This window comes from Nicotiana tabacum, chromosome 11 (assembly GCF_000715075.1).
Source record: "Nicotiana tabacum cultivar K326 chromosome 11, ASM71507v2, whole genome shotgun sequence".
Lineage (NCBI taxonomy): Eukaryota > Viridiplantae > Streptophyta > Magnoliopsida > Solanales > Solanaceae > Nicotiana > Nicotiana tabacum.
Window position 1 is genome coordinate 119379664 of NC_134090.1, and position 21129 is coordinate 119400792.

The following is a 21129-nucleotide window of genomic DNA, read 5'->3' on the forward strand; positions in this document are numbered from 1 at the left end:
AGCAGGTTCCAAAGGGGTTCACAATTGCCAACCCTGGTTGCAATTGCGACATCTGCGACCTGCTAAATTATCATTTAGACGCATTTTTCTTCATTTTTCAAACTCTCTCAAACCCTAAGCTCTCTTGGGCGATTTTTCTAAAGAAAGTTCTTTTCCAAATCGATTGTAAGTCATTTCTAACTCATTTTCTTTAATCTATAACATCTTTTCACATGATTTCAATCTAAAATCAAGGGATTTCACGGGGGGAAATTGGGTGTTTTGGGTAGAACTTAGAATTTTTAAATTTTGGGAATTTGGACCTCGATTTGAGGTCTGATTTCAAAATAAATTATATATTTGGGTTCGTGGGTGAATGGGTAATCGGGTTTTGGTTCGAACCTCCAGTTTTGGCCATGTGGGCCCGGGGTCGATTTTTGACTTTTTGGGGAAATCATTTGAAAACTTATTTTTATGCATTAGAATTGATTCATTTAGCATTTATTAATATTATTAAGTAAATTGTGGCTAGATATAAGCGAATTGATGGTGGAAACAAGAGGTAAAGCGGTAGTTGAGGCTTGAATTGTATTCGTGGTATTGAGGTAAGTGTTTGGTCTAACCTTAGCTTGAGGGATTAGGAGTCGTATCTTATTTGCTATGTGTTAATTATTGAGTACGACGTATAGGCATGGTGACGAGTATCTATACGTTGGTGTCAAGCATGCCCATGGGTCTTATAATATGATTAATGTGACTCCGTTTCGTATTGTTCATGCTTTATATGATGATTTCTACTGTTGAACAAGGCTTGTGGAAGTATTATGGGTAATTGATCATTGTAGAGCATTGGCTCAAGTTGAGATATGAATTGTGAAAGTATAATTGGCAATTGAACCTTATAGAGTATTGGCTCTAGTTATGAAGTGAGTTGTGAAGTAAAAGTGGAAAAGAGAAGAGAATTATTAAATTGTCTCCCTTGCCGGGATGTTGTTGCTTTTAATGCTATCTCACTTGCCGGGATGTTGATGCTTTTGATATTGTTCCCTTGTCGGGATTTTATTTACTTTCTTGCCCTATTGCTTGTGTTTGTTGTTTGGGTGAGGAAGAGTGTTAAAGCACGAAGGGTGATGCCGTGAAATATTTTGGTGAGAGAGTGTTAAAGCACGAAGGGTGATGCTATGTATGATTTTGTGAGGAAGAATGTAAAAGCACGAAGGGTGATGTCATGACGCACGATGTACAATTCCGTGCCGATTATATTGATTTTATGGTGAGGACGAGAGTAAAAATACGAAGGGTGATCCCGTGCAGTTTATATTGATTTTATGGTAAGGACGAGAGTAAAAGCACAAAGGGTGATGCCGTGCAGTTTATATTGATTCTTATGGTGAGGACGAGTGTAAAAGCACGGAAGGTGATGTCGTGCACTTGTTTGATTCCAGATTCTTGTTGATAATTGAGACATGGTGTTCCTCATATTTACTTGTTGTCTTTCTATTTTAAGTGATGTTTCCCCGCAGCATGTTTCCCCCTCCCATTCCTAATTATACATCCCTGCTTTTATTTCCGTCGTATATGATTTAACTGCATAGGTTTACTTGGTAGTCTGGTCCTAGCCTCGTCACTACTTCGCCGAGGTTAGGCTAGGCACTTACCAGCACATGGGATCGATTGTGTTGATACTACACTCTACACTATGTACAGATCCTGGCGCAGCAGCTTTTGGACCTTAACTTTGGGTGGCTGCCTTCAGTCCATACGGAGATCCAATGTAGTCCTGCATGCATCCGCAGGCCCTGGCGTCTCCCTCTATCTTTTCATCCTGTTTCGTTTATGTATTTCAGAAACAGAGTTGCATTTATTTTTCGAACCTTGTTCGTAGTATTCCTAGACCGTCTGTGAAGTTATGACACCAGTTCTGGATAGTTTTTGTTTAAGAAATCGTATTGGAATTATTTAAATGGTTTTATTTGTTTCTTCTGCTTGTTTAAATTCCGCTATTGATAAATAGTTAGTTCCTAATTGATTAAGGATTAAAAATGAGAAAAAGTAAATTGTTCAAACAGTTGGCTGGTCTAGCTTTCACTAGTAGGCGCCATCACGACTCTCGAGGGTGGAAAATTCAGGTCGTGACAAGTTGGTATCAGAGCTCTAGGTTACATAGGTCTCACAATTCACAGACAAGCTTAGTAGAGTCTAAGGGACCGGTACAGAGACGTCTGTATTTATCCCCCAAAGGCTACAGAGTTAGGAAAAGCTTCACATCTATTCTTTCCTGTCGTGCGGTATGGTTTCTCAATACTAATTGAATTTCTACTCTGTTATTTCGCAAATGGCAAGAACACACGCTTCTTCATCCACTGATCAGCAGCCCGAGCCCCCAGTAGCAACTCCCGCTAGGGGCAGAGGGCAAGGCCGAGGCCATGCTAGAGGCCGAGGTAGGGGTAGAGCTCAGCCTAGAGCAACAACACCAGTGGCGGAGCCTCAGGTTGAGTTTGATGATGAGGTTCCGGCCCAGGCAGTTCCGATGGGCCCAACTCAGGTCCCAGAGGGGTTCATTGCTACCCTAGTACTCTAGGATGCTCTAATCCGTTTAGTGGGCCTTATGGAGAGTGTCACCCGGGCGGGCTTGCTTCCTGTAGCACCAGCCATCTCTGAGGCTGGAGGAGGAGCCCAGACTCCTGCTACTCGCACTCCGGAGCAGATGGCTCCCCAGTTTCAGACTCCAGCAGCTCAGCCAGTTGGAGCAGTTCAGCCGGGTGTGGTAGCTTAGACCGGTGATGGAGCAGCTATGTCTGTCGATGCTTTGTGGAGGTTGGACAGGTTCACCAAGCTCTTCACTACCACTTTCAGTGGTGCATCTTCTAAGGATCCCCAAGATTATTTGGACAGATGTCATGAGGTTCTCAAGAACATGGGGATAGTGGCGACCAATGGGGTTGACTTTGCTACTTTTTGCTTATCTGGATCTGGCAATACTTGGTGGAGAGATTATTGTTTGGCTAGACCAGTTGGGTCACCAACTTTGACTTGCGAGCCGTTTTCTCAGCTATTTCTAGAGAAGTTTCTCCCTATCACTCAAAGAGAGATCTATCGGAGGTTGTTTGAGTGTCTCCAGTAGGGTTATATGACTATTACTCAGTACGAGACCAGGTTTATCGATTTGGCCCATCATGCTCTACTTATACTCCCCACTAAAAGAGAGAAAGAGGGGGTTCATTGAGGGGCTCATCCAGCCTATTCGACTTCAGATGGCTAAGGATCCGGGGAGTGAGATTTCTTTTTAGGAGGCGGCCAATGTGGCCAGGAAAGTTGAGATGGTTCTATCGCAGGGAGGTGGTCAGGGGTCTGACAAGAGGCCTCGTCATTCAGCCAGATTTAGTGGTACCTCGTCTAGAGGCAGGGATTCGTATGGTAGAGGTCATCCTCTTAGGCCTTTTCAATCAGCACTTCAGGTTTCTCACGGCACTTCAGGTGGTCGTGGTTCTCATATGCAGTATTCTGATCAGCAGTCCTATAGTGCACCACCAGCTCCTATCAGTGCACCACCGCTCCAGAGTTTTCGGGGTGGTAATTCAGGTGGTCAAGGTCAGCAGTCTCAGCAGCCGAGGGCTTGTTATACCTGTGGTGATATGGGTCACATTTCTTGATTTTGCCCTTGAGCATCAAGCAGCTCTCAGCATCAGGGTTCTCGTGCCATGGTTCAGGTACCGAGTGCTCCACAACCCGCTCATCCAGCTAGAGGTGGAGGTAGAGGTACTAGAGGTGGAGGTAGAGGTATTAGAGGTGGAGGTCAGGCAGCTAGAGGTGGAGGCCAGCTAGCAGCAGGCCATCCCAGAGATGTAGTTTAGGGTGGTGGGGCCCAGCCCCGATGTTATGCTCTTCTAGTGATGCCTGAGGCTGAGGCTTCCAATGTAGTTATCACAGGTATTGTTCTGGTTTATAGTAGAGATGCTTCAGTTCTATTTGATCCAAGGTGTACATACTCCTATATGTCATCTTATTTTGCACCGTATCTGGTCATGCCTAGCGATTCTTTGAGTGCTCCTGTATATGTGTCTACATCGGTGGGTGATTCTATTGTGGTAGATCGTGTCCATCGTTCGTGTATAGTTATGATTGGGGGTCTTGAGTCTCGTATAGATTTGTTACTTCTGGACATGGTTGATTTTGATGTCATATTAGGGATGGACTGGTTATCACCTTACCGCGCTATCTTGGACTGTCATGCCAAGACTATGACCTTAGCCTTGCAGGGTTTACCTCGTTTGGAGTGGAGAGGGACTCCTGGTCATTCTACCGTAGTGTTGTCTCATATATAAAGGCTCGGCGTATGGTCGAGAAGGGGTGTTTGGCCTATTTGGAATATGTCTGTGATTCTAGTGCCGAGGTTCCTTTTATTGATTTTGTGCCTGTTGTTCGTGAGTTCCCTGAGGTAATTTCTTCAGACCTGCCGGGTATGCCACATGATAGGGATATTGACTTCTGCATTGATTTGGTTTCGGGCACTTAGCCCATTTCTATTCCGCCATATCGTATCGCCCCGCCTGAGTTGAAAGAGTTGAAGGAGCAGTTACAAGACTTAGTTGAAAAAGGATTCATTAGACGTAGTGTCTCGCCTTGGGGAGTGCCAGTGTTGTTTATTAAGAAGAAGTATGGATCGATGAGAATGTGTATAGACTACCGGTAGTTGAACAAGGTTACAATCAAGAATAAGTATCCATTGCCGAGGATTGATGATTTGTTTGATCAGCTTCAGGGTGCCAAGGTATTTTCGAAGATTGACTTGAGATTTGGCTACCATCAGTTAAGGATTAGGGCATCTGATGTCCCTAAGACAGCTTTCCACACTCGGTACGGGCATTATGAGTTCTTGGTGATGTCCTTTGGGTTGACAAATGCCCCAACAGCTTTTATGGATTTGATGAATCGAGTGTTCAGGACTTACTTGGATTCCTTTGTGATAGTCTTCAGTGATGATATTCTGATCTATTCCCGCAGCCGGGAGGAGCATGAGTAGCATCTGAGAGTGGTCCTCCAGACGTTGGGAGATAGTTAGTTGTATGTGAATTTTTCGAAGTGTGAGTTCTGGTTGAGTTCAGTTGCATTCTTATGTCATGTTGTATCAGCATAGGGTATTCAGGTAGATCCGAAGAAGATTGAGACAGTCAAGAACTGGCCTAGACCAGCATCAGCTACAGAGATCTACAGTTTTTTAGGATTGATAGGTTATTATCGTCGGTTTGTGGAGGGGTTTTCATCTATTACAGCCCCGATGACCAGGTTGACTCAGAAGGGTGCCCAGTTCAGGTGGTCGGACGAGTGTAAGGCGAGCTTTTAGAAGCTCAAGACAGCTTTAACTACGGTGCTAGTGTTGGTTTTGCCCACAGGTTCAGGGCTATATACAGTTTATTGTGATGCATCTCGTATTGTACTTGGTGCGGTGTTGATGCAGGATGGTAAGGTTATTACATATGCTTCACGTTAGTTGAAGATTTATAAGAAGAATTATCCAGTTCATGATTTGGAGTTAGCAGCCATTGTTCACGCATTGAAGATTTGGAGGCATTATCTATATGGCGTGTCATGTGAGGTGTTCACGGATCACAAGAGTCTGCAGTACTTGTTCAAGCAGAAGGACCTAAATTTGAGGCATAGAAGGTGGTTGGAGCTGTTGAAAGACTATGATATCACCATCTTATATCATCCAGGAAAGGCCAATGTTGTGGCCGATGCTTTGAGTAGGAAGTTAGCCAGTATGGGCAGTCTTGCTTATATTCCAGTCGGTGAGAGACCACTTGCTTTGGATGTTCAGGCTTTGGCCAATCAGTTCATAAGGTTCGATGTTTCTGAGCCCAGCCGTGTATTAGCTTGCATAGTCGCTCGTTCTTATTTATTGGAGCGTATCCGATATCAGCAGTATGATGATCCTCATTTGTGTGTCCTTAGAGACACGGTGCAGCACGGAGGTGCCAAGCAAGTTACCTTAGGAGAGGACGGAGTTTTGAGGTTGTAGGTTCGAGTTTGTATGCCTAATATGAATGGGCTCCGGGAGTTGATTTTAGAGGAGGCCCATAGTTCTCGTACTCTATTCACCTGGGCGTCGCTAAGATGTATCAGGATTTTTGGCAGCATTATTGGTGGAGGAGAATGAAGAAGGACATTGTTGCATATGTGGATCGGTGTTTGAATTATCAGCGGGTTAAGTACGAGCATCAAAGGCCTGGTGGTTTATTCCAGAAGATTGAGATTCCTGAGTGGAAGTGGGAGCGTATCACTATGGACTTTGTTGTTGGACTTCCACGGACTCAGAGGAAGTTCGATGCAGTGTGGGTTATTGTTGATAGGCTGACCAAGTCAGCATATTTCATTCATATGGTAGTCTCCTATCCTTCCGAGAGGTTAGCAGAGATCTATATCGAGGAGATTGTTCGTCTTCATGATGTGCTCGTGTCTATTATTTTGGACCGAGATACGCAGTTTACCTCGCATTTCTGGAGACCAGTTCAGCGAGAGTTAGGCATACGGGTTGAATTGAGCAAAGAGTTTCATCCACAGACGGACGGGCAGTCCGAGCGGACTATTCAGATTTTGGAGGATATGCTCCGAGCTTGTGTCATTGACTTTGGAGGCTCGTGGGGTCAGTTCTTTCCTTTAGCAGAGTTTCCCTACAACAATAGCTACCAGTCGAGTATCCAGATGGCTCCTTATGAGGCTTTATATGGTAGGCGATGTCGGTCACCGGTTGGATGGTTCGAGCTGGGAAAGGCTCGGTTGTTGGGTACGGATCTAGTGCAGAATGCCTTGGACAAGGTTAGAATCATTCAGAATAGGCTTCGTACAGCTCAGTCCAGGCAAAAGAGTTATTGATAACTAGGGATTTTGATACATTTTATACTTCTTCTTGCTTAAGTTTTGATTCTAAATGTGTACAAAATAGTCCCAAAGGCTCACAATTTGTGCTTATTACAGGTTTGATCAATAAGGTGACAAGATGTCAAAGATCAGCTAAAAAAGAAGTAAAACTTGCACAAGTACCAAGACAAGACAAAGCTCAGGCAAAACAAGGCCAATGCGGCCGCACACCATTCTATGCGATCCGCACAAGTGATGTTCAGAGAGTGTGCATTTCCAGGCCAACATGCATTGCGGGCGCATGGGGTTTTTTGCGGTCTGCATTGAGTTCACCGCGGCCGCACTCAATTTAGTGCGGTCTGCAATGCCATAGTTCAGAGAAGTGCCAGTTCCAAGTTTGAAGTCCAATGCGGTCCGCGCTTCATTTCATGCGGACCGCACTAGAAGCCACCGTGGCCGCACTCGATTCTGTGCGATCCGCATTGCCCGAGTTCAGAGAGCTGGAGTTTTAAGTTAAGAGCCTTAATGCGGCCACACGTGATTTTGTGCGGTCCGCACTAGCCCTGCAGGGGTAATTGTGTCCAGATTTTTCAGCTTAGTATAAATAGCTTCTTTTCCCATTTTTAGATTATCAGATAGTTTTGTACACTCGTTGCGCTCGTGACTTCGAATATTTTAGCTATTTTGAGTAATTTTAGCTTCATTTCAACATTGAATCTTCAAGTTTAATTTAGTAATTAATTAATATGAGTTTTTCATCTATTTCTTTGTTTTCTTCTCTAATTATGAGTAGCTAGACCCATAAGCTAGGGTTGTGGCTCAACCCTAGTGTGGGTAATTGATGGGTCTTATATTTTGATGCTTGATTGTCTATGGGTGTTTGATATTTGGACTAATTTCATGTTTAATTACTGAATTAGTGGTTGCAAACACTAGTTTGTGTTTAGTTGACTTTAGCTCTTCTTGAGAAAGAGAGCCTAAGTCTCTGAAATTGGTCCAACAAGGAATTGGGGTGTACTCAAGAGATTGATAGCCCCAGTTAAAGGGTTAAATCTAGAGATAGTAATACCCGACTTGAACCTTGATAGCTTGTGCAAATTTGCATACCCAATTGGTCTTGAGAAAGTCAATCTGGGCAAAATCACTCGAATCACCGAGAGGTGTAGAGTGAGTAGAATCGTGCAATAGTTATATCATAATCCCCAAATGTGACAATCATGTATTTGACCCAAGTACCCGTCAATTGACCACCTAGGCGAAAGTCACTACCCTAGTGCCTTTTACCCATTTGAACAACTCGCAATAGTTTAACCTTAGCTTATTTTAGTTTAATTGAGCATTGTAGATTTATAAAATTAGAAGTAAATCAAAACCCAAAATGTTTAGAAGTGCAATTAAGAGCAAATACACAACTTCGCTTTAGATAGACACCCGACTGCAATATCTAGCTTCCTGTGGAAATCGATCCTGACCTTAATCGGGTAAAGGCTACTTCGACCTCTCTCGCTACTCAATAGTAGTGCAGGGTGGGCCTCAATAACCTTTTTGGTGCCATTGTCGGGGAGTTAACAGTTTTGGCTATCTATCTAAATAGTTTTGTGTATTGTTCTTCTTTCCTTCTTTTTTACTAATTTGTGTGTGTCACAACTTCAGGTTCCAAATGGCAGCAAACAACGCCAATAACCCTCTTGGAAATATTTTTTTGGGGGAGGAGGTAGATGATGTCGGAGATGATGAGGTGCCTCTTGTACCTCAAGGACAACGTAGAGGCCGCCAGGCCAATGCTAATGCAAATGACAATATTCCAGACCCTCCTCCGCCACCTCCAAGAGTGGCTCCTAGAGTGCTTCCGAACCAAGGCTATGCAAGTGCTATTGTCCCACCCTAAATCCGGGCGGGCAATTTTCAAATAACCAATGTGATGTTGATCTTACTAGAGCAGCGTGGGTATTTCACGGGCGCTGCAAATCAAAATGCTTACAAACATCTCAAGGGGTTCGTGGATACATGTTCGGGGAGAAAGCAAACTAATGTGTCCGAGGATGCATTTCAGTTGAGACTCTTCCTATTTTCACTTAGAGGGAAAGCACTTGATTGGCTTGAGCGATTTCCTAACCATTCCATCACTACTTGGGATGAGTTGGCGGATAAGTTTATTGCAAAAGTTTTCTCACCGGGGCATATGGCTGCATTGAGAGATGAGGTCTTGGCGTCCAAGCAAGAGCCCACGGAACCTTTGCATGAGATTTGGGAGCGTTATAGAACAATTGTGAAGTAATTCCCCAACAATGATATGACCGAGGCAATGATCCAACAAACTTTCTACCAGGGTATTAACACCACAAACCAATGCATAGTGAACCAACTTGCTTGGGGAAACTTCATGAAGCTGTCTTATGATGAGGCTTGTGACATTCTTGATGAGATGACTAACACTTCTTCCGCTTGGCAAAGTAGAGCTAATATGCCCTAAGGTGACCCCATGGTCACTCATTTGCCCAAGGAGTTACATGATCATGGGCAGGCTATAGCTGAGTTGATAACTATAATGAACCAACTAGCAAAGGCACAGTTGCAACAAGTTCAAAATCCTCGCCAAGTGAATGCCATGGAGGGTGTTAACATGCTTGTCAACAAAAGAAGACAAAGAGGTCAACAGAACCAAGGGAATTCAGAGCAATTTGACAATGATTATGGTGGATCAAGGCCAAAGAGGCAATTCTTCCAACCAACAACAATGGAGACCCCAAGGCAATTGGGGCAATCAATAACAAGGCAATGGTAATTAGGTGAACAACAACCAAAACAACAACTGGGGCAATCAACAACAAGGCAATGGTAATTGGGGGAATAACAACCAAAACAACAACTGGGGCAATCAGAACAACAATCAAAACAACCAAGGAAATTGGAATGGTAATAACAATAATTGGGGTGGTAATAACAATCAAGGTGGATGGAACAATGGAAACCAAGAAAACCAGGGGTAAGGTTTTCAAAGGTCCCCAATGTACCAACAACCGAAAAATCCACCCCCATTTCCATCTCAAGGTCCTAGTTCTTCTAGCAATGATATGGGTAGAATTGAAATGATGTTCAAACAGATGATGAAGAAGAATGTGGACTTGGATGCTCAGTTGGCTTCCCACATACCTCTATCAGAAACTTGGAGGTGCAGTTAGGCCAAATCTCACAGTCTTTAAATACTCTCCCTAAGGGTGCTCTACCAAGTGATATGGTAGTGAACCCAAAGAGTGGGAACAATCATGTTATGGCGGTAACAACAAGAAGTGGGAGAGGAAGTGATGTGCATGCCTCTAAACAAAAGCAAATTGTGGATGATGATGTTGAGTTGCAAGAAGATGAAGTTCCTTTGGTGGTTGAAAATGTGATTGATGAAAATGTGAATGAGGAAGTGAGGATTGATATTCAAGATGTCGAGGTGGAAACTCATAATGATGTGAACCCGTCTAGGGAACACATAATAGACATGTCGGAGCCGGTTGTGCCTAAAGCCAAGGCTCCTTTGCCAAGGACACCTCCACCTTATCCTCAAAGGCTCGCAAAATAGAAAAATGAGAATCAGTTTAAAATGTTCATTGACATGATGAAGAGCTTATCCATCAACGTGCCTTTGGTGGAGGCTCTTGAACAAATGTCGGGCTATGCTAAATTCATGAAGGACTTGGTAACAAAGAAGAGGTCTATGAATTGTGAAACTATAAAGATGACTCACCAAGTTAGTGCAATAGTGCGTTCAATGGCCCCGAAGCTTGAAGATCCCGGTGCTTTCACCATTCCTTGCACCATTGGGAGTGTGGATTTTGCTAAGGCTCCATGTGATTTGGGGGCTAATATCAATTTGATGCCCTACTCGGTTTTCAAAACTTTGGGTATTGGGCAGCCGAGGCCGACTTTCATGAGATTACAAATGGTAGATAGAACGATGAAGAGGCTATTGGGTATTATTGATGATGTGCTTATCCGGGTGGACAAATTTATCTTGCCAGCTGACTTTATGATCTTGGATTGCAAGGTGGATTATGAAGTTCCTATCATATTAGGAAGACCTTTCCTCGCTACAGGGAAGGCCTTAGTTGATGTGGAAGCAGGGGAACTCACCTTCCGGATGGGTGACGAGAAAATGGTCTTTCATGTGTGCAAATCAATGAAGCATCCCAACAGTACGAAGGTGTGCTCTTTTGTGGACCTTGTCACAGTAGTGATAGTTGATGACACCAGTGCAATGATCTATGTGGAGGACCCTTTGGAGGCCGTATTGTTGAATCTTGATGTCAATGATGATGAAGGCCGAGTGGAGTGCGTGAATGCTTTACATGGGATGGGCTCTTACTCTTACGAGCCTAGGAAACTATATTTGGATCTCGAAAATAGGAAGACTCCACCAACAAAACCTTCAATTGAGGAGCCTCCGGTGTTGGAGTTGAAAATACTGCCTCCACACCTCAGGTATGAGTTCTTAGGTTCAAATTCTACTTTGCTAATTATTCTTTCCTCTTGTCTTACTAACATGCAGGTTGATGCCACATTGGTGGTGCTTCAAAAGCGGAAAAAGGCAATTGGATGGACTTTAGCTGATATTCGGGGGATAAGCCCCGTATTCTATATGCACAAGATTATTCTGGAAGATGATACAAAGCCCTCCTTGGAGCATCAAAGGAGGTTGAACGAGGCAATGCAAGAAGTTGTGAAAAAAGAGGTGATCAAGTGGTTGGATGCCGGGGTTATGTACCCCATCTCTGATAGCTCTTGGACATCACCGGTGCAATGTGTACCGAAGAAGGGTGGTATGATCGTGGTTGCAAATTCACAAAATGAGTTGATTCCTATCAGAACTGTCACCAGTTGGAGGATATACATGGACTACCACAAATTGAATAAAGTGACCCACAATGATCACTTTCCTTTGCCTTTTCTTGATCAGATGTTAGAGCGACTTGCTGGGCGTGCCTTCTACTATTTCTTGGATGGGTATTCTGGGTACAACCAAATCTTAATTGCTCCAGAAGATCAGTAGAAGACCATATTTACTTGTCCATATGGCACCTTTGCTTTCTCTAGGATGCCTTTTTGGTTGTGTAATGCACTGACTACATTTCAGCGATGTATGATGGCCATTTTCACCGATATGGTGGAAGACATTTTGGAGGTGTTCATGGACGACTTTAGTATTGTGGGTGATTCATATGATGAGTACTTGAAGAATCTTGATAGAGTTTTGGCCCGTTGTGATGAAACAAATCTTGTTCTCAATTGGGAGAAATGCCACTTTATGGTGGAAGAGGGCATAGTTCTTGCGCATAAAATTTTAAAGCATGGTATTGAGGTAGACAAAGCAAAAATTGATGTGATTTCAAGGCTCCCTCCCCCTACATCTGTCAAGGGAGTTCGAAGTTTTCTAGGTCATGCGGGGTTCTACCGGAGATTTATCAAAGACTTTTCGAAGGTAGTGAATCCTTTATGCAAGTTGTTGGAAAAAGATGCTAAGTTCGTGTTTGATAAAAATGTATGCAAGCCTTTGAACTTCTCAAGCATAAGTTGACCACCACTCCTATCATTACCGCACCTAATTGGAGCTTACCCTTTGAGCTCATGTGTGATGCGAGCGATGTTGCGGTTGGGGCGGTTTTGGGTCAAAGAATGAACAAAACGTTTCATCCGGTGTACTATGCGAGCAAGATAATGAATGATGATCAAGTGAACTACACAGTGACCGAGAAAGAACTTTTGGCTATTGTGTTCGCAATGGAAAAATTTCGGCCGTATCTCATGGGTGCTAAGGTTATTATTCATACCGACCATGCCGCACTCCGGTACTTGATGACGAAGAAGGATTCCAAAGCTAGACTAATGCGATGGGTCTTGTTACTTCAAGAGTTTGATTTGGAGATTGTGGACCGGAAGGGTAGTGAGAACCAAGTGGTGGACCACTTGTCCCGCTTAGAGGAGGAGGGGAGGCCTCGTGACGGCCTAGAGATCAATGATTCTTTTCCCGACGAACAACTTCTTTCGGTGTCGATGAATGGTATGCCATGGTTTGTGGATGTTGCTAATTTCCTTGTGATTGGTATAATCTCGTATGAGCTCTCTTCTAACCAAAGGAAGAAGCTCAAGTGGGATAGTTTGGATTTCTATTGGGATGAGCCGTACTTGTTCAAGATTTGCACGGATGGTGTGATCCGAAAGTGTGTCCCGGAGGAAGAGCAATTAAGTATATTGGAGGCTTGTCATTCCTCTCCCTATGGAGGCCATCATGGCGGGGCGAGGATGACTTCCAAAGTTCTTAGTTGCTGGTTTTATTGGCCAACTTTGTATAAAGATGCAAGTGAACTTGTGAAGAGGTGTGACGAATGTCAAAGAGCGGGTGGAATTTCGAAGAAAGATGAGATACCTTTCAATACCATCCTTGAGGTTGATATTTTTGATGTATGGGGCATTGATTTTATGGGCCTATTTGTTAGCTCGTGTGGAAACACATACATTCTTGTGGCGGTGGACTATGTTTCAAAGTGGGTTGAAGCCATGTCTTTGCCCAACAATGAGGCCCGGAGTGTTGTTGCATTTCTCAAGAAGAGCATCTTTACAAGGTTTGGTACTTCTCATGCAATTCATAAGTGATGGGGGGTTTCATTTTCGCAATAGAGCTTTCGACACTTTACTTGCAAAGTATGGTGTCAATCACAAAGTTTCTACTCCCTATCATCCTCAGGCAAGTGGTCAAGTTGAAGTCTCCAACAGGGAAATCAAAAGCATATTGTCAAAGACGGTCAATGCAAATAGGACCGATTGGTCAAAGAAGTTGGATGACGCTCTATGGGCTTATAAGACTGCTTACAAGACTCCGATTGGTATGTATCTGTTTCGGTTGGTGTTTGGGAAAGTTGGCCATCTATCGATTGAGTTAGAGCACAAGGCTATGTGGGCTTTGAGGAAGCTAAATCTTGAATGGGATGTTACAGCCAATCTTCGTATGGAGCAGCTTAATGAACTTGATGAATTCTGATTCCATGCCTACTCTAGTTCTTCCTTGTACAAGGACAAGATGAAGTACCTTCATGATAAATATGCTCGTAGCAAGGAGTTCAAAATTTGTGATTTGGTTCTTTTGTTCAACTCTCGGTTACGTCTGTTTCCGGGAAAGCTTAAGTCAAAATGGAGTGGACTTTTTGAAGTGGTGTGTGTGACCCCGTTTGGTGCACTTGATTTAAAGAACAGAAATGGGGAAGTTTTCAGAGTGAATGGGCATAGGGTCAAGCACCACTTGGGAAACATTGATGACAGCCACGTGGTGGCACTTCTTCATCTCAAATGATGTGATGGTAACCTGCATCGTGCCGTGACGTTAAATCAGGCGCTTCTTGGGAGGCAACCCATGTGTTTTTCTTTGTTTTGCATTGTAGGATGGGATTTATTTTTGGACTAACTGGTTGTGAGATGTTACAGGTTTGTATTAATACAGTGCAAGACACAGTGAAAAAATTGTCAAGTCTCTGAAGTTTACAATGCGGACCGCACCATATTTTTTGCGGCCGCAAAGAACCTAGTGCGGGGGGACACAAACTTAGTGCGGACAGCACTGATGATGGATGAAATTAATAGCTCTCTAAAGTTTACCACCACGGCCGTATTGCATTTTGTGCGGTCCGCGGTGGTCTACTGCGGCCGCAGTGTATTTAGTGCAGACCGCAGTGGCTGCCTTGGTCTGTACCTCATGACTTTGAGCATGCGGACCGCATTGCCATTTTGTGCGGTCCACATTGGGGTGGTAAGCTTGGCCCCAGGTCCTTTTTTATAAATAGGACCTCAGGCCCTCCTTTTACACTTTTTGATCTCTTGACTCTCAGAACTCGTAAAATCACTGTTCATCTTTCCTCTTGCTCGTAACTAACTGCTTGGAATCGTTAATCTTCAGTTCTTCTCACATCTGACAATTGTGAAACAAAGAGGCAAGGGCTCTAAACAACCAGGCAGAGGAGAGTCCTCCCTAGGAGGGAAACAGAAAATGATAAGACTGACTCCTCAAGACCGGCAAAACATTAAAAATAAAAGGAAGCTGATTAAAGCTGCTGATAGGGCCATCGATCAGTCTGGGAGTGAGTACAAGCCCTCCCGAGATATATCTTCAGACTCCGTGCCAGAGTACATCCTTGACTGGCCGGAGAGGAACAGGCTAAGAGACACTCATCCACCGTCCCCCGTTACCCAAGCTTCAGTAAATGTATCTTTTGAGTCGTCTGAGGGTTCAGCGGAAGGCAGCGGGGATGAATACTCCACCTCTCCCACAGGTTCATTATCCAGAGAGGGTGCAGTAGGAGGCGATAAGGAAGTAGGAGGAGAACAGGTAGTAGGAGAAGGGGGTGAACCTCAGGTGGGAGGTGTTGCTAGAACTAGAAAATCGAAGGTGTGTCAAGACTGATTTGTAAGTGAGCTAGCTTATCACAAATGCATGGAATGGTGACCGGTTGGAAATTAATCCTAGAGAGGAGCTTTGTTAATAGAGACCTATTGACTCACAACCCCAATATGAGGAGGCAAATTAGGGAGAGAGTTGGCTGGGAGTACTTTTTGGGTGAATGTGTATATGAAAATGAGCACTTGGTCAAGGAATTTTATACCAATGCTTCCCACATCAAAAAGGGCACCAAAGGGACCAAGGTGCGAAACCTGAAAGTGCTATTTGACGGGAAGACCATAAATGATTACCTGGGCTTTGATGAGGAGGATGAGGCAATATATTTAGCAAAGATGGAATTGGGCGAGGAGGTTCGTCCCTGATTGGCACAATATCTGGCAATCTCAGGTACCACCCCCGATTGGTTGAATGCGGGCGTAAAGATTTTGAGAAGAAGTTTGAACTTCGAGGCCAAGGGGTGGGAAACTATTGTATGCAGCAGATTGGACCCCACTACTCATGACAACTCTCTCCCTCTTCATTGGGCAGTTTTGGTGGCATCGATCATGGAGGGATACCGATTAATGTCGGGAAGGTAATGTCTCGAGTAATTACGCATGTAGTCAGTGAGGGTGACAAAAACTACCCCTTCCCCAGCTTCTTAACTATGTACTTCAGGGACCTAAAAGTTGAAAAGAGGCCATTTGATATCAAGGTAAAAGCGAAGGCCCCGTTCTCATGGTACAGTATGCAAGGTGATGACAACCCAAAAGGCAAGAACTTCAAGGGAACAGCCACTGCTCCAACTGGCCAGTCGAAAGATCCAGTTGTGGTAGTGGCTCCTACTCAGCCTTCCTCCACCTCAGCGGGCATTCCCCCTGGTCCATCCACTTCAGCAGATCCTGAGATACCCTCTTACCGAGCCTACCCAGTGACTGCACACCGACTGAGCCAGACTCTTCTCAGCATCAACAACTGGATGCAGACAGCTTCATCCAAGTTGTCTGTCCTCACATCTACCGTAGCAGCTCAGTCGGCATCTCCACCTCCATAGATCCCACAGTCTATTGAGGACGTCCTCAAGGATATTATAGACAACCAGAAGAAAATCCTTGACACACAAAAGGTTCTTACGGACGCTGTGGAGTCTCATGGGAAAGCTCTTAAGGAGCTTGCGAAGGAGGCTAAGAAGATGAGAAAGACGCGGGCTTCCAAGGAGTCCATAAAGGAGTTGAGGGTTGAGGTTGACAGTATGAAGGCAGATCATCTGCCTTTGGACTTATTGCTACAAGACCCGGTGCCAACAGCTCATTTCCATCCAGAGCAGTCCCAGAGGCCGCCCAAGAGAAAGAGGATGATTCCCCGAGCAGATGATGCACTCATCCAGTTGGCAGACCCACCGGAGACCTCTTCCAGTCAGCCACAGGATGTAGCCCAGGAGCCCGTCCAGGTCCCAGCAGCAGAGCAACAGGCCATAGGGAACCAGTCTGAGGTTCCCGAGCATATTGAGGACCTAGGGACCACTCAGGATCCCATGCAGACAGACGGGCCATAGGGAGTCTCTATATCCTTTTTCTTTTTTATTTTTAGTGCTTATTTGGTTTAGTTGGCATTGAGGACAATGCCAGCTTTCATTTGAGGGGGTAGGCCCTACATTGATTTGTGGATGATTGTATATATTTGAGAGTTTCTATGCTTTCTTTATTTTTCATTTTTGGTTTGTATATAATTTTAACATTTCGTTATATTTCTCGTACTTTTATTATACTTTGGGTCTGTATATAAAGTTATGTTACATTGTACATATTCATCCCATCTATTGTATATTCGATTAAATCCCCTCTTATATATATTCATTTTACTTTCCGCAATTTTTTTTCTTAGCTTCTTATTTATGTTCGCAGCTTCTTGTTTTAAACGTTTACTATAAGCCTTTGGTTTTCTTAATGCCACGGTTCTTTCCAAAGGTGTAGTTTGTGTGAACCGGGTGACTCTTCCTAATGATGGATGGCGTGACAACCTTCTTAAGAGTTTGAGTCCGTTTTTCTTTTTGTTTTTAGTAGTTAGTGATAAGGGTGCCTCAAGAAAAGCTTCACTTGAGCCTAGCACAATTGTCTTTGATCTCATGGTCAAAAACAAATTGTTGTGTTTAGGATGGTGAAAGTCGTGACCTTGAGACTCTTGTGTTGACCGATAATCATCAAGTGGTTTTTCGGGGCCATTGTCTCAAATCTTATCTAAGGTCGTTTTGGGCCCCCGACTCTATGTCTCTAGCGATCCCATAGCTTGTGTGGTGAGTAATTGCATTGCAAGTCCAAGTCCCAAGCCATTGGTCTAGAACTTGCCCTGAATGTTTGTCGAAGCGAAATCCTAAATGAACTTTGTCTTGAGACATGATTATAGGCTCTCCTTGATCCAAATGATAGCTTGAACACTTCCATAACCTACCAATGATAAGATCCCTAGTCAACCCTTTTGAGCCTTAGATCTTTTTCCTTCAAGAACCATGATACAAGCCTTTACCCATTCTAAAAGATACCCTCTCTTGGCACCCGATCTTTCCTTTAGCATATGGAAAAAGTATAATTTTGGGGGGAGAGATGAGGATTGCAACAAAGTGGTAAAAAGGTACAAACATGAAGAAAAGGAAAGGCAATGAAAAAGAAAGAAAAGCAAAAAGACAAAAAGAATGTTCAATGTGTAAGAGAATAAAAAGGGATTCAAGAAAAAGCAAAGAATGAAAGGTGTGGAAAGTTGAGAAAGGAGAAAAGAATTGAAATGAACAAAAAAGATTGACAGTGTATCTCTCTAACCCCTTAGAAAGAAGTGAAAAGACTCAAAAAGTCAAGTGAATGTGTGCCAAAATGAAACAAAAGAAGTGCTTAAGGGAAGATGGAAGCTACTTAGACCAAACATTGCTTACCCAGAACCAAAAGCCTTCACTATGTATCCACAAAAGCCCTATATGATCTCTAGTTGAATGAAACTTATATTAGTGGTAACTCACATAAGGGGCAAGCATATGGTACTTAGAGCCGGACTTGTGACTTTTTCTTGAGAGAGATGAGTGATTTCCCATTAACCTCGTTCTGAGTGCTACTATTCTAAATGTGAGGTTTGCTTAGAGAAAGCTGAGCATGTGTGAGTTTGGGTTCCACAATGACCAAAGTAATAGAAAAGAGTTCTTTGATGTGTTGAGTCAACTCTTGATGCTCATGTGTCGCACTTAATCCATGGTGTTTAAAAGGGTAAATGTTGTTAATGGTTCATTTGTATTGAGGGCAATTGTTAGCCCCAATTGATGCTAGATGAGGTCACTTTAGGATAGCTAAATTTTCTTGGATGTTCTCTTAAGGGGTGAGTCTTATTTTGCTTGCTTGAGGACAAGCAAAAGCTTAAGTTTGAGGGAGTTGATAACTAGGGATTTTGATATATTTTATACTTCTTCTTGCTTAAGTTTTGATTAAAAATGTGTAAAAATAGTCCCAAAGGCTCACAAGTTGTGCTTGATTGCATGTATCAACAAGGTGACAAGATGTCAAAGATCAGCTCAAAAAGGAGTGAAACTTGCACAAGTACCAAGACAAAACAAAGCTCAAGCAAAACAAGGCCAGTGTGGCCACACACCATTCTGTGCGGTCCTCAGAAGTGATGTTCAGAGAGTGTGCATTTCCAGGCCAACATGCATTGCGACCGCATGGGATTTTGTGCGGTCCGCATTGAGTTCACCGCGGCCGCACTCGATTAAATGCGGTCCGCAAAGCCAGAGTTCAGAGAAGTGCTAGTTCCAAGTCTAAAGTCCAATGCGGTTCGCGCTCCATTTCATGCAGACCGCACCAGAAGCCACCGCGGCCGCACTCGATTCTGTGCGGTCCGCATTGCCCGAGTTCAGAGAGCTAGAGTTTTAAGTTAAGAGCCTTAGTGCGGCCGCACGTGATTTTGTGCGGTCCGCACTAGCCCCACCGGTGTATTTTTATCCAGATTTTTCAGCTTAGTAAAAATAGTTTCTTTTCCCATTTTTAGGTTATCAGATAGTTTTGTACACTGGCTGTGCTCGTAACTTCGAATATTTTAGCTATTTTGAGTAATTTTAGCTTCATTTCAACATTGAATCTTCAAGTTTAATTTAGCAATTAATTAATATGAGTTTTTCTTCATCTATTTCTTTGTTTTCTTCTCTAATTATGAGTAGCTAGACCCATAAGCTAGGGTTGTGGCTCAACCCTAGTGTGGGTAATTGATGGGTCTTGTGTTTTGATGCTTGATTGTCTATGGGTGTTTGATATTTGGACTAATTTCATGTTTAATTGCTGAATTAGTGGTTACAAACACTAGTTTGTGTTTAGTTGACTTTGACTTTTCTTGAAAAAGAGAGCCTAAGTCTCTGAAATTGGTCCAACAAGGAATTGGGGCATACTCAAGAGATTGATAGCCCCAATTAAAGGGTTCAATCTAGAGATAGTAATACCCGACTTGAACCTTGATAGCTTGTGCAAATTTGCATACCCAATTGGTCTTGAGAAAGTCAATCCGAGAAAAATCACTCAAATTATCGAGAGGTGTAGAGTGAGTAGAATCGTGCAATGGTTATATCGTAATCCCCAAATGTGACAATCATGTCTTATACCCAAGTACCTGTCAATTGACCACCTAGGCGAAAGTCACTACCCTAGTGCCTTTTACCCATTTGAACAACTCGCAATAGTTTAACCTTAGATTATTTTAGTTTAATTGAGCATTATAGATATATAAAATTAGAAGTAAATCAAAACCCAAAATGTTTAGAAGTGCAATTAAGAGCAAATACACAACTCCACTTTAGATAGACACCCGACTCAATATCTAGCTCTCTGTGGAAATCGATCCCGACCTTAATCGGGTAAAAGCTGCTTCGACCTCTCTCACTACTCAATAGTAGTGCAGGGTTGGCCTCGATCAGTTATGTCGACCGAAAGGTTCGATATTTGGCATTCATGGTCGGTGAGCGGGTATTTCTTCGGGTGTCGCCTATGAAAAGCGTGATGAGATTTGGGAAGAAGGGCAAGCTTAGCCCTGAGTTCATTGGCCCGTTTGAGATTCTTGATCGAGTGGGAGAGGTGGCTTACAGACTTGTGTTGCCGTCGAGCTTGTCAGGCGTGCATCCAGTGTTTCATATGTCCATGTTTCGGAAGTACCACGACGATCCATCCCACATGTTAAATTTCAGCACTATCCAGTTGGACAAGGACTTGTCCTATGAGGAGGAGCTGGTAGCTATTCTACACCAGCAGGTTCGTCAGTTGAGATCGAAGAGTTTCCCTTCTGTTCGTGTTTAGTGGAGAGGTCAGCCTGCTGAGGCATCGACCTGGGAGTCCGAGTCCGATATGCGGAGTCGTTATCCCCATCTTTTCCCCGACTCAGGTACTTCCTTCTTATGTTTGTTCGAGGACGAACGGTTGTTTTAGAGGTGGAGGATGTGATGACCCAAAAGGTCATCACTTGTTTTAGAAACAAATTCTGTGTTCCAAGGCCTTAATATCCTTTTTACCTCACCTCGATTTGCATGTGTGGTTCGGACCTATATCCGAAAAGCCTTTTATGTGAAAGTATGAGAAATAGAAATTTCTAGAACTAAAATCTGATTATGGTTGACTTTGGTCAACATTTTGAGCAAATAGACCCGGATCTATGTTCCGACGATCTCGGGAGATCCGTAGTAAAATATGGGACTTGGAAGTATGCCCGGAAATGAATTCCGAGGTCCCAAGCCTTAGAAATCAATTTTTGAAAGAAATTATTTTGCTGAATTATTTATGAAATAAAGAAAAGAATTAATTTTTGAAACCATTGGTATCAGGCCCAAATTTTGGTTCCGGAGCCCGGTACAAACTTGTTATAGT